This window comes from Urtica dioica, chromosome 4, assembly GCF_054948205.1.
Source record: "Urtica dioica subsp. dioica isolate 48M chromosome 4, U.dioica_male_clone48M_v1_H2, whole genome shotgun sequence".
Lineage (NCBI taxonomy): Eukaryota > Viridiplantae > Streptophyta > Magnoliopsida > Rosales > Urticaceae > Urtica > Urtica dioica.
In genome coordinates, this window is record NC_142759.1 from 20,126,083 (window position 1) to 20,138,218 (window position 12,136).

Here is a 12,136-nt window from a genome sequence, read left to right on the forward strand (position 1 = left end):
CGGTGTGACTTGATGCATTGTCGTTGCTGACTCTGTTGGTGTAGGTACGTTCTGAGACGACAAATGATCAGGGGCTGACTGGGATAATCCTGGCGTAGATTGCTCTGACAATCTAGGAGTAGTCAATGGAGATTCCACATGAGTCTGTTGAAGCTGATCATTTACCATTGGTATTTCAGGTATCCGCATTCTATGATTGTCTCTCTGTAGAACAGCAACAAAGTCGCGAAGATTCTGCGAGACTAGATTTGCGACCATGCTAGATATCTGAGTATCGGAGTGTGGCTGAGACTGACCATGAAAACTAGACATGGGTGAATGAAAAGAGCTAGATTCAGCAATATTAGCCCCAATCTTCACCGTCTTTGGTAACAATGCACCAATTCCTTTACAAAGATCGTGTCGATCGCGATCCCAAGGTGTTCTCGACAGCACACCTCTCTGTTGAAATCGAGCTCGTCAGCTCGCCCTTCCGCGTCGAGCTCGCCAGCTCGCCCTTCCGCGTTGAGCTTGCCTCGGAAGTCCTCTCCTTGGAACTCATTCCACATGGGAAATTGTCGCATTTATTTCTCATGTTATTTCCTATGTCTTGCTCTCTGTGTATATTTATTATTCTCTGTTTTCTAGAAGTAGTCATTACACATGTATTTATTACACTCTATCTTGTACCCACCATATGTATAAATAGGTGATACAAATTAATATCAAATATAAGAAATATTCAAAGTCTCGGAACACTCTCTCTCTTCTCCGATTCTCTCTTTCTTTATCTTCTCTCCAGATTCGACTCTCTCTCTCTAAACTTCAACATGGTATCAGAGCAGGGAAAATCAATCATCATGAACACCACTCAGACCACGCCCACTCAGTCGCAATCTGAATCCTTCTCCCAACATATCACGAGCCACAAACTCAATGGCCACAACTTCCTACAGTGGTCCCAATCTGTGCTCATGTTCATATCAGGACGAGGTAAAGATGACTACCTCACAGGCGTGGCCACATCTCCTGTGATCGAAGATCCGACGTTCAAGAGTTGGAAGGCCGAAAACAGCATGGTGATGTCCTGGCTCATAAACTCTATGCTCCCCGAAATCGGAGAAACCTTCCTTCTTTACCGAACGGCAGCAGAAATCTGGCAAGCAGCTAGAGAAATCTTCTCCAACTCAGAAGATATGTCCGAGCTGTTTGAAACTGAGAACACTATCCACGACCTACGTCAAGGAGAGATGTCTGTTACTCAGTTCTTCAGCTCGCTCACACATCTATGGCAGAAGATCGATCTCTACGAACAGCACCAGTGGACCAGCTCCGAAGACTAAAAAATCTACCGCAGGATAGTGGAGACCAAACGTGTGTTTAAACTACTATCCGGCCTCAACCAAGACCTTGATGAGGTCAGAGGTCGGATACTTAGTACAAATCCACTACCATCTCTCCGTGAAGCCTTCTCCGCGGTCAGACACGAGGAAAGCAGGAGGAAACTCATGCTGTGAGTTATCAAATCGAGCTCACTTCCGGGCTCATCCTCAGACTCGTCCGCCCTCACCACACATGGAGACGAAGTTCTTGCTGTTGGAATCGATCTAGGGTTTAAGAAAATAATTAACGCTTCAGTAAGCGGCGGAATTTTAAAAATTTTCTTTTACAAGTAAAAACAGTTTTTTTTTTACTAACCTAGACAAAGTGCAAGTACATGTAATTAAAAACTAATATGAGCTAAGAAGTTTACTAACCTTTCTTGAAGCTTGATCTTTGAGAAGCTCTTGGAAAGTTTGCAACGCTCGTCTCCCCTCGCAGCACGTCTCTCTTTCTTTCCTCGGCACCTCGAGCAACCACGAAAGTTTCCATCACTAAATCACTCGAAATAAAGGAATTAGTGAGTGGGCACTTTTAAACACTACGACTTAAGAACGAGTCTTGAAGTCGCAGAGCTAAACACTAGATCGAGTGAGGACCTAGGTGCCAAAACAAGAAAAAACGAAAATAAACTAGAAAGAGAGAGAGAGAGAGAGAGGGGAGTTCGGCCACCACAAGGTCTAGAGAGAGAAGCTATCAATCTCTAACTTATGTGGAATGAGAAAAATGAGAAGAATGAGGCTCCTATTTATAGGAGAGGTCTCACCTTCAATAAGGTAGTTTCCTCTTCTATAGAATATCACATATTCATGAGCCAATTTCCTCTTTTCCTCTATGATGCACTCGGCCAAGGTGGGCTTCATTAAGCCTTGGATTTGTTTCCTTTTTTGTTCCTTGCCTTGCTTCTTTCTCAACTTGGGCGCCTACCTCTTATTTCCCTTAGAGGAAATTTGTTTCCTCTTTTTCTTTTGGCAAGTATCTTGATACATTTATGCACAAAATATTCTCTCTTTCTCTTGGGTATGTTGGGCGCATATAGCCTTCTAGAAAAGGCTTCTAGAAGCTTTTCCATTTGTTCATGACAACATGAAAAAGGCCCATTAAGAATTTTCAATAAAATTCTTATGAAATGAAATTAATTCACCAGGCCCAATTATTTCAATATGGCCGAGTGACATTAAGTCATCAAATGAACTTGTCAAAATTTATTGACATCCATTTCATCCTATGTCTCAAAAGACAAAAATACCCTTTTGACAATTTTCGTTCTTGTTTTGACTTAGCTTCCAGCTTAACTATTCCTATCGATGTGATTCGTGACAGTGACCTCATGGACCCAAATGAACAAAGCTTGAGCTAAACACTTGGACTCAAAAGTTCACAAACTTTTTCCAAGTTTAGCTTAATGCCAACTGACTCCACTAAAGAGCTGACACTGAAAATCTCTCGGTTCAAATGAATTTATTTTCTACTCAAGAATTCGACCTAATTATGATGAGCGGATCCACTGAATATTATCTATGTTTACCCTTCATGAATGTCATCAGCAAGTCGGGATTTACTAAATTACCATTTTACCCTTCTAACTGTTATTTCCTCAACTCATTTGTCGCGTGTGAATAAGTTAGAAACAATGTATTGACGAAGAGCTAACAGGTCACATTGTTTCATCCAAAAGAGTCAGGACTCAATTTGGACACTGGCCAGTTCATTTATTCACACTCCAAGGAAGAAAGCATGAGGTGACATACATTGCATTTCAGCAATCTTGTACATGAATTCCATATCTATGAGAACTTCACAAAGTTACTCATGACATTCTCACAACTTAGTACTTCACCAATAGGCCCTGTTCGGAATCACATAGTGAGTCCGAACTCTGACTTTCTCAAATGAGTATACTAAGCTGTGAAATGGCATGTCTCCTTTCAGGATTAAGGTAAGCATGATGCAATTCATACGTAGTGACTTCGAGACATAAGAGGTTAAATGGTTTGTTCTTATCTTGTCTCTAGAAGTGCACTGGTCAATTCAGTACCTTCGGAAGATACCTAGAAGAACTATAGAGTCTCAAACTCTCAATGCCTCATAACCAGACATCATAGATTCTTCTAACAATCATACTGAGGTCAATAGTCCTTTGACCCTTAGATTGCGAATATATCGTTTTAAGCAAACTACGAAGAGTTTGTTCATGCAAATCTACATTTGTCTCTTCGTAAGTTGTTAAGTTTGTTTATGGACTAAAAGACTAAGGTTTTATCATAAAGCTTCAAACAAAGAAAGAAGATTGAATGAACGTTTCAACTTTTTATTAATGAATAAGCAATTACAAGCAAGAGTCTTTGTAAGACTATATGACATCAAATGTACATAAATAGACACTACTACTCTTCTTGTGGGCACCATTGACAACAAACTCCCACTTGACTCAAAGAAGATGTGAGTAGTCCTACATGCCTAATCCCTCTCGAAGTTGGTCGAAGACCATGTTCGCTAGGGCCTTGGTGAATAGATCTGCCAGAGATCTACTTCTCCTCCACGTCTCCACGCTGCACGATCTCTCGAATCAAATGGTATTTCCTCTCAATATGTTTAGAGCGCTTATGGCTTCTAGGTTCCTTTGAGTTAGCGACAGCCCCACTATTATCACAATAAAGGGTCATGGGCTCGTCGACGTTTGGAACAATTTCCAAATACTTAAGGAATTTTCTAAGCCATACGCCTCTTTGGATGCTTCACAAGCAGCCACATATTCTGCTTCCATTGTGGAGTCAGCAATGCAAGATTGCTTAATACTTCTCCACACAACAGCTCCACCATTAAGGATGAACACAGATCCCGAAGTGGATTTCCTGGAATCATTATCCGCTTGAAAATCGGAGTCGGTATATCCCGTCATAGTCAGGTCAGTACCTGAGTATGTAAGCATCAAGTTCCTAGTTCTTCGAAGATACTTAAGAACATGCTTAACAGCAATCCAGTGCTCGGGTCCAGGGTTCGATTGGAAACGGCTAACTACACCAACGGCGAAACATATATCAGGTCTAGTACAAAGCATAGCATACATGAGGCTTCCTACGGCAGAGGCGTAAGGAATTTTCCTCATGTCTTCAATCTCTTGTGCAGTCTTGGGAGACTGGTCCTTAGAGAGTGAAACTCCATGCCTAAAGGGTGTTTGACCCTTCTTGGAGTCTTGCATCGAGAAGCGATCCATCACCTTATCAATATAAGATGCTTGAGAGAGCGACAGGGTCCGGTTTTTCCTATCTCGAAAGATTTGGATCCCCAGAATGTACGCGGCTTCTCCTAGATCCTTCATATCGAATTGCTTTGCCAGCCACCTTAATCTAAGATAACTTACCCACGTCATTACCAATGATTAGTATATCATCGACATATAGTACCAGAAACACAACTTTGCCTTCGTGTATTAACTTGTAAACACAAGGCTCATCTATTGACTGTTCAAAGCCAAAGCTTTTTACAGTTTCATCGAATCTAATATTCCATGACCTAGATGCTTGCTTTAATCCATAAATGGACTTAAGCAACTCCCAAACCTTGGTCTCTTGACCTTCTTCCACGAAACCGTCTGGTTGAGCCTTGTAAATGCGCTCGTCAAGATTGCCATTCAGAAAGGCTGTCTTGACATCCATTTGCCAGATCTCATAGTCGAGAGCTGTAGCTATGGATAGGAGTATGCGGATGGATTTAAGCATCGCGACCGGCGAGAAGGTTTCTTCATAGTCAATCCCTTCTTGTTGGGTATGACCCTTCGCCACAAGTCGTGCTTTGAACGTCTCGACGTTCCCATCAGGACCCATTTTCTTCTTGTATATCCACTTACACCCTACGGGTTTAATCCCTTCAGGAAGGTCTACAAGTTTCCAGACATTGTTGACATACATCGAGTGCATTTCAACTTTCATGGCGTCAAGCCAAAGGTTTGATTCAGAACAAGCCATCGCTTGGCTATAGGAAACAGGGTCATCCATGTCGGAGACGGCTACAAGAGAGTCTCCATAAGACATGTACATGTCAGGCTTTTGAGTAGCCCTCCCACTACGTCTAAGTACTACTTGACGAGATTCTGATGAGTTAGGTTGTGTTTCAGTTGGGGTAAGAACAGTTCTTACAGATGAGGTAGAAGCTTCCTCACCCAACTTTTCTTCAAGCACAATTTTGCTTCTAGGTTTTGCATCTTTCATAAAGTCCTCCTCAAGGAAACGAGCATTCGTGCTAACGAAAGTCTTATCGTCCTCGGGACTATAGAAAGTAAAACCTTTGGTTTCCTTTGGATATCCCACAAACAGGCACAATTCTAACCTACTAGCCAACTTGCTAGTCTTTTACCTTAGCATGTATGCAGGGCAACCCCAAATTCTGATGCGGCCAAGATTTACTTTACGGCCAGTCCATCGTTCATAAGGAGTACCAGGAACCGTTTTAGACGGAACTTGGTTCAGAATGTAAGCGGCTGTTTCGAGGGCATATCCCCAAAAGGAAAGAGGGAGTGATGAGTAACTCATCATTGATCTAACCATCTCCATAAGAGTTCGGTTTCTTCTCTCTGACACTCTATTTTGTTGAGGTGTGCCAGGTGCGGTAAGCTGAGAAGCGATACCTTCTTCTTTAAGAAAGTCATCAAACTCTCCAGACATATACTCACCACCTCGATCAGATTGAAGGGTTTTGATCACTTTGCCAGTTTTCTTTTCCACTAAAGCCCTAAAGACCTTAAATACGTTAAAGGTCTCGGATTTGTGTTTGAGCAAATAGACAAACCCATATCGTGAGTAATCATCGTGAAGGTAACGAAGTATTCGTATCCTCCACGTGCCTGTTGGCTGAGCGGACCACATACATCTGAATGTATTAGTTCCAGCAACTCAGTGGCTCTTCGACCCTTATCGGAGAAAGGTCGCTTAGTCATTTTTCCTTCTATGCAGGATTCACAAGTAGGTAGTGAACCTATTGCAGAGTCTTGGAGTGGACCGTCCCTCACAAGTCTCTTAATCCTATCTAGACTGATATGACCAAGTCTCAAGTGCCAGAGGTATGTTGATTTTGTTAGATCGGAGGATTCAGAAAGTTTGATCCTCTTTGGCTCCCTTATTAGATCATTATCTATTTCGGTGTCTAAAAGAGAAGGTTGAGTGGGATAGATGTAGAAAAGAGCATTCTTCATACATGCATCAGTGACAAAAGAATTATCAGGAAACGAAATACGAATTCCATTCTTAATGAACTTTAAACAATAATCTTGCTCACGAAGACGAGCAACGGATATTAAGTTCTTCCCAAAGGTAGGAACAAAATAAACATCATTCAAGTTTAAAGTGCGGTCTTCAAAAGACAGCGTCACGGATCCCACAGCCTTTGCAGACACCAGGCTCCCATCACCCCATTTGAAACATAACTCGCCTTCCTCTAAGCTTTTGGTTTTCTTGAAACCATTCAAGGAACAACAAATATGGTTAGTAGCAGCGGAGTCAAGAATCCAGGTTGATACATTATCAGCTACTAAGCATGCTTCGGTAACTAGTACAATACTATATTCCTTTGCTTTGAGATAGGCAGGACAGTTCTTTTTATCGGCTTTGTAAGGTCTGTTCTTAGTTCCAGAGGCGGAGGCTTTTTGCTCAGTAGCATGTGCCTCTCCTTGATTCCTCTTTCTTTTAGTGAGACCTACAGCAGTGTGAAGTACCTTCATAAGCTTGGTAACAGTGTACTCTAGCTTGTTTATGGAGTAGTTCATCTTGAAGGTATCAAGAGATGCGGGGAGAGTTTCTAAGATCATATCTATGATATTCTTCCCATCAATCTCAGATCCTAGGATTTCGATTTTATTCAGAAAACTAATGATCAGTATCATGAAGTCTCCAACAGGAGTCCTAGCCTGCATATGACAGTTCATAAACTGTCGGACTGCTTTTAGCCTTGTTTAACGCCTTTGCCCTCCAAACATCTCAAGGAGATTGTAGAGCATGTCAGCGGCAGTCTCGATGTCTCGATGTTGCTCTTTCAGCATATTGTTCATAGATGCCAAGATATAGCACCTCACAATCTCATCGGATCGAAGCCTGGCCGCTAAGGCGTCATTGTCCTCTTGAGTTGAATCATCATTCGTCAGAGGAGGACACGGGGTGGTGAGTACCCATTTGTGCTTGTTAACGGTAGGTTTTATGTCGAGGTTACGTTTCGAATCTACGTAGTTTTCGTTTTCGAGTTTGATCGAGGAAAGAAAGATAGAGAGATGGTTGAGAGACATATTGCCTATATAAGTTGAAACAAGTTTATGATTAGTCTTTGGTTTAGGATTTAAGTTTTATTAAGACTTTTATAAAATCCAAAGGTGTTATAAACCAAACGATAATTTACTCCCTCAAGAGAAGGCCGCAAAAAATCTCCTTTTATAAGTAAATGACACATCATTAATGCTATGCCAAGATGCCAATACATCTATTTTGACTAGCCACCTTTTAAATTGGTTTGATCACTCACATCCTTTCACAGAGCCTCAAGGGAGGATTACTAGGGATTGAGCCTAAGTGTGCAACCAACCACTTAGTCCAAAAGGTCAACTTTGAAAAACAATCCCCCAAGGGAAGGCCTTGCCATCATCGTCTCACTCTCGGACGTAGCTCATTGAGCAATGATCGAAGCAATAACGCCTTGGAGTACTCCCATTTAAGTGAGGGTCGCAAGAGCGGCTCTTAGTCCCACGTTAATTGCTTCTTTCATTAGTGTTGGGGATCGTGGGTTACAAACAACAAGTATAACCCTCCCACTTAGTTTTTGGAGTTGGTTCATCGACTCTTATAAGTTCGGAAACAAATTTCCTAGTTAGAGAGCGACAGAGCGGACAACTAGAAGAGAATCCTAGATCAACATGTTCAGAGTAGTATTAGTGCATAAAGGCACAAGGTACATACTCGATCTTTTCCTATTTTCTATTTCGGGAAAGTGCATGAGGGAAGTGTGAACTTCAACTCACTCGAACACTTGAAAGTTTGAGATTACACATCTTTTTATTTTTCGGCTTGTCTACAAAGAGACCTCCCACTCAAATTTTCAAGAGCATATAGATTTTGAACATATGTGATATAGATATAGTTTTTAAAACTTATTTGATTTGGATGACAAAATATTTTCAAGTTTGAAAGTGAAAACGGTTTTTCAAAATTCAAACTAGTTTTGAAAAAAATTCAATTTCAATTAAACTTTCAAAAATCAAAACATTTTAATCTTTATACATCATGTTTATAATCATATGAAAAACATTTTTGCTCAAGAAAATTTTCTCATTAGAGTTCTATAACTCATGGTAGTGGGGTTTGAAAATCCGGATTTCTAAAAACTGGAGTTTCAGACAGCCGCGCACCTCGGAGTAAAATCGCCATATCTAGCGGCTCCGATGTCCTTTTGAGCCGAAACCGGTGGCATTGGACAGAGGACAGACAGAGCTTTAATTTGATTCAAGAATCATTAAATTTCGATTTCTGAGCAGAGAGTTATGCCACTTTTAATGCGGGTTTACTCCAGCTCGAAGAAAAAGAAATAATTAATGCTTGGTCCTTTTTAGGTGCGAAAAAGAATCGAGTGTAACGGAACGTTTTATGAAGGTTGTTAAAGCTTTTATTTGTGTTTTATTAGAAAGGTAATAACAAGGAATAAAAGAAATAACAACAAGCATAAAACGATTCAAGTAAAAATAAGAAACTAGCAAGATAACAAAACTAATCACAAAATTTTACTCGAAATTTCTCAAACCTTTAAAACACGTTTTTCAATATAAAAAATTAAAAACTTTTAGAACTGATTCTAATGTGTTTTAAAAACATCCCAAAATCATAGAAAAACAACATGGTTTTTAATTTAAAGGCAAGAGCAATAAATTAAAAAAAAAACTAAGATAACAATTCTAACTTGTCACAAAATTAGTAAACTTTCGAAAACGATTTTCAAGCTCATAATTTTAAAAACATGTACATGCATCTCTTTGACCATAGCTCTGATACCATTTGTTGGAATCGATCTAGGGTTTAAGAAAATAATTAAAGTTTCAGTAAACGGCGGAATTTTAAAAATTTTCTTTTACAAGTAAAAACAGTTTTTTTTACTAACCTAGACAAAATGCAAGTACATGTAATTAAAAACTAATATGAGCTAAGAAGTTTACTAACCTTTCTTGAAGCTTGATCTTTGAGAAGCTCTTGGAAAGTTTGCAACGCTCGTCTCCCCTCGCAGCACGTCTCTCTTTCTTTCCTTGGCACCTCGAGCAACCACGAAAGTTTCCATCACTAAATCACTCGAAATAAAGGAATTAGTGAGTGGGCACTTTTAAACACTACGACTTAAGAACGAGTCTTGAAGTCACAGAGCTAAACACTAGGTCGAGTGAGGACCTAGGTGCCAAAACAAGAAAAATCGAAAATAAACTAGAAAGAGAGAGAGAGAGAGAGAGAGAGAGAGAGAGAGAGAGGGGAGTTCGGCCACCACAAGGTCTAGAGAGAGAAGCTCTCAATCTCTAATTTATGTGGAATGAGAAAAATGAGAAAAATGAGGCTCTTATTTATAGGAGAGGTCTCACCTTCAATAAGGTAGTTTTCTCTTCTATAGAATATCACATATTCATGAGTCAATTTCCTCTTTTCCTCTATGATGCACTCGGCCAAGGTGGGCTTCATTAAGCCTTGGATTTGTTTCCTTTTTTGTTCCTTGCCTTGCTTCTTTCTCAACTTGGGCGCCTACCTCTTATTTCCCTTAGAGGAAATTTGTTTCCTCTTTTTCTTTTGGCAAGTATCTTCATACATTTATGCACAAAATATTCTCTCTTTCTCTTGGGTATGTTGGGCGCCTATAGCCTTCTAGAAAAGGCTTCTAGAAGCTTTTCCATTTGTTCATGACAACATGAAAAAAGCCCATTAAGAATTTTCAATAAAATTCTTATGAAATGAAATTAATTCACCAGGCCCAATTATTTCAATATGGCCGAGTGACATTAAGTCATCAAATGAACTTGTCAAAATTTATTGACATCCATTTCATCCTATGTCTCAAAAGACAAAAATACCCTTTTGACAATTTTCGTTCTTGTTTTGACTTAGCTTCCAGTTTAACTATTCCTATCGATGTGATTCGTGACAGTGACCTCATGGACCCAAATGAACAAAGCTTGAGCTAAACACTTGGACTCAAAAGTTCACAAACCTTTTCCAAGTTTAGCTTAATGCCAACTGACTCCACTAAAGAGCTGACACTGAAAATCTCTCGGTTCAAATGAATTTATTTTCTACTCAAGAATTCGACCTAATTATGATGAGCGGATCCACTGAATATTATCTATGTTTACCCTTCATGAATGTCATCAGCAAGTCGGGATTTACTAAATTACCATTTTACCCTTCTAACTGTTATTTCCTCAACTCATTTGTCGCGTGTGAATAAGTTAGAAACAATGTATTGACGAAGAGCTAACAGGTCACATTGTTTCATCCAAAAGAGTCAGGACTCAATTTGGACACTGGCCAGTTCATTTATTCACACTCCAAGGAAGAAAGCATGAGGTGACATACATTGCATTTCAGCAATCTTGTACATGAATTCCATATCTATGAGAACTTCACAAAGTTACTCATGACATTCTCACAACTTAGTACTTCACCAATAGGCCCTGTTCGGAATCACATAGTGAGTCCGAACTCTGACTTTCTCAAATGAGAATACTAAGCTGTGAAATGGCATGTCTCATTTCAGGATTAAGGTAAGCATGATGCAATTCATACGTAGTGACTTCGAGACATAAGAGGTTAAATGGTTTGTTCTTATCTTGTCTCTAGAAGTGCACTGGTCAATTCAGTACCTTCGGAAGATACCTAGAAGAACTATAGAGTCTCCAACTCTCAATGCCTCATAACCAGACATCATAGATTCTTCTAACAATCATACTGAGGTCAATAGTCCTTTGACCCTTAGATTGCGAATATATCGTTTTAAGCAAACTACGAAGAGTTTGTTCATGCAAATAAACATTTGTCTCTTCTTAAGTTGTTAAGTTTGTTTATGGACTAGAAAACTAAGGTTTTATCATAAAGCTTCAAACAAAGAAAGAAGATTGAATGAACGTTTCAACTTTTTATTAATGAATAAGCAATTACAAGCAAGAGTCTTCGTAAGACTATATGACATCAAATGTACATAAATAGACACTACTACTCTTCTTGTGGGCACCATTGACAACACTTGCAGCCCGCGTCTCAACAGAGGAACCTCGCAAACCTTGCCCCTACTGCGATCATTGCAGACGACCTGGACACCTCCGAGAAACCTGCTGGAAACTGCATGGGAAACCACCGAGCTCGAAGTCTACCCAAGATACTAAAGATCCTAACTCAGTCGGAAACTTAGTATCCATCTCGTCCGCTACCTCGACCTCGACCTCAGACTCATCTCCCTTCAGCAACGACCAGCTCGCTATTCTCCAGAAGCTTCTTCAACAAGTCCAACTCAGTGGAGAACACTTGGGCATTGGCCCTCTAGGTAACTCTCCTAGAGCCCTCAATGTAAGCTCAGAGAATCCCACAGCATGGATTGTCGACTCCGGTGCCACTGATCACATGACTGGTAATCGAAATCTATTCACAACTTACTCCGCTTGTAATAAAAGCATATCAGTCACCATCGCCAACAGAGCCAAAACTCAAGTCGCTGGTATTGGCACCGTTGTCTTGACGAAGTCCATGAGGCTAGACTCGGTGTTCTTTGTGCCTCA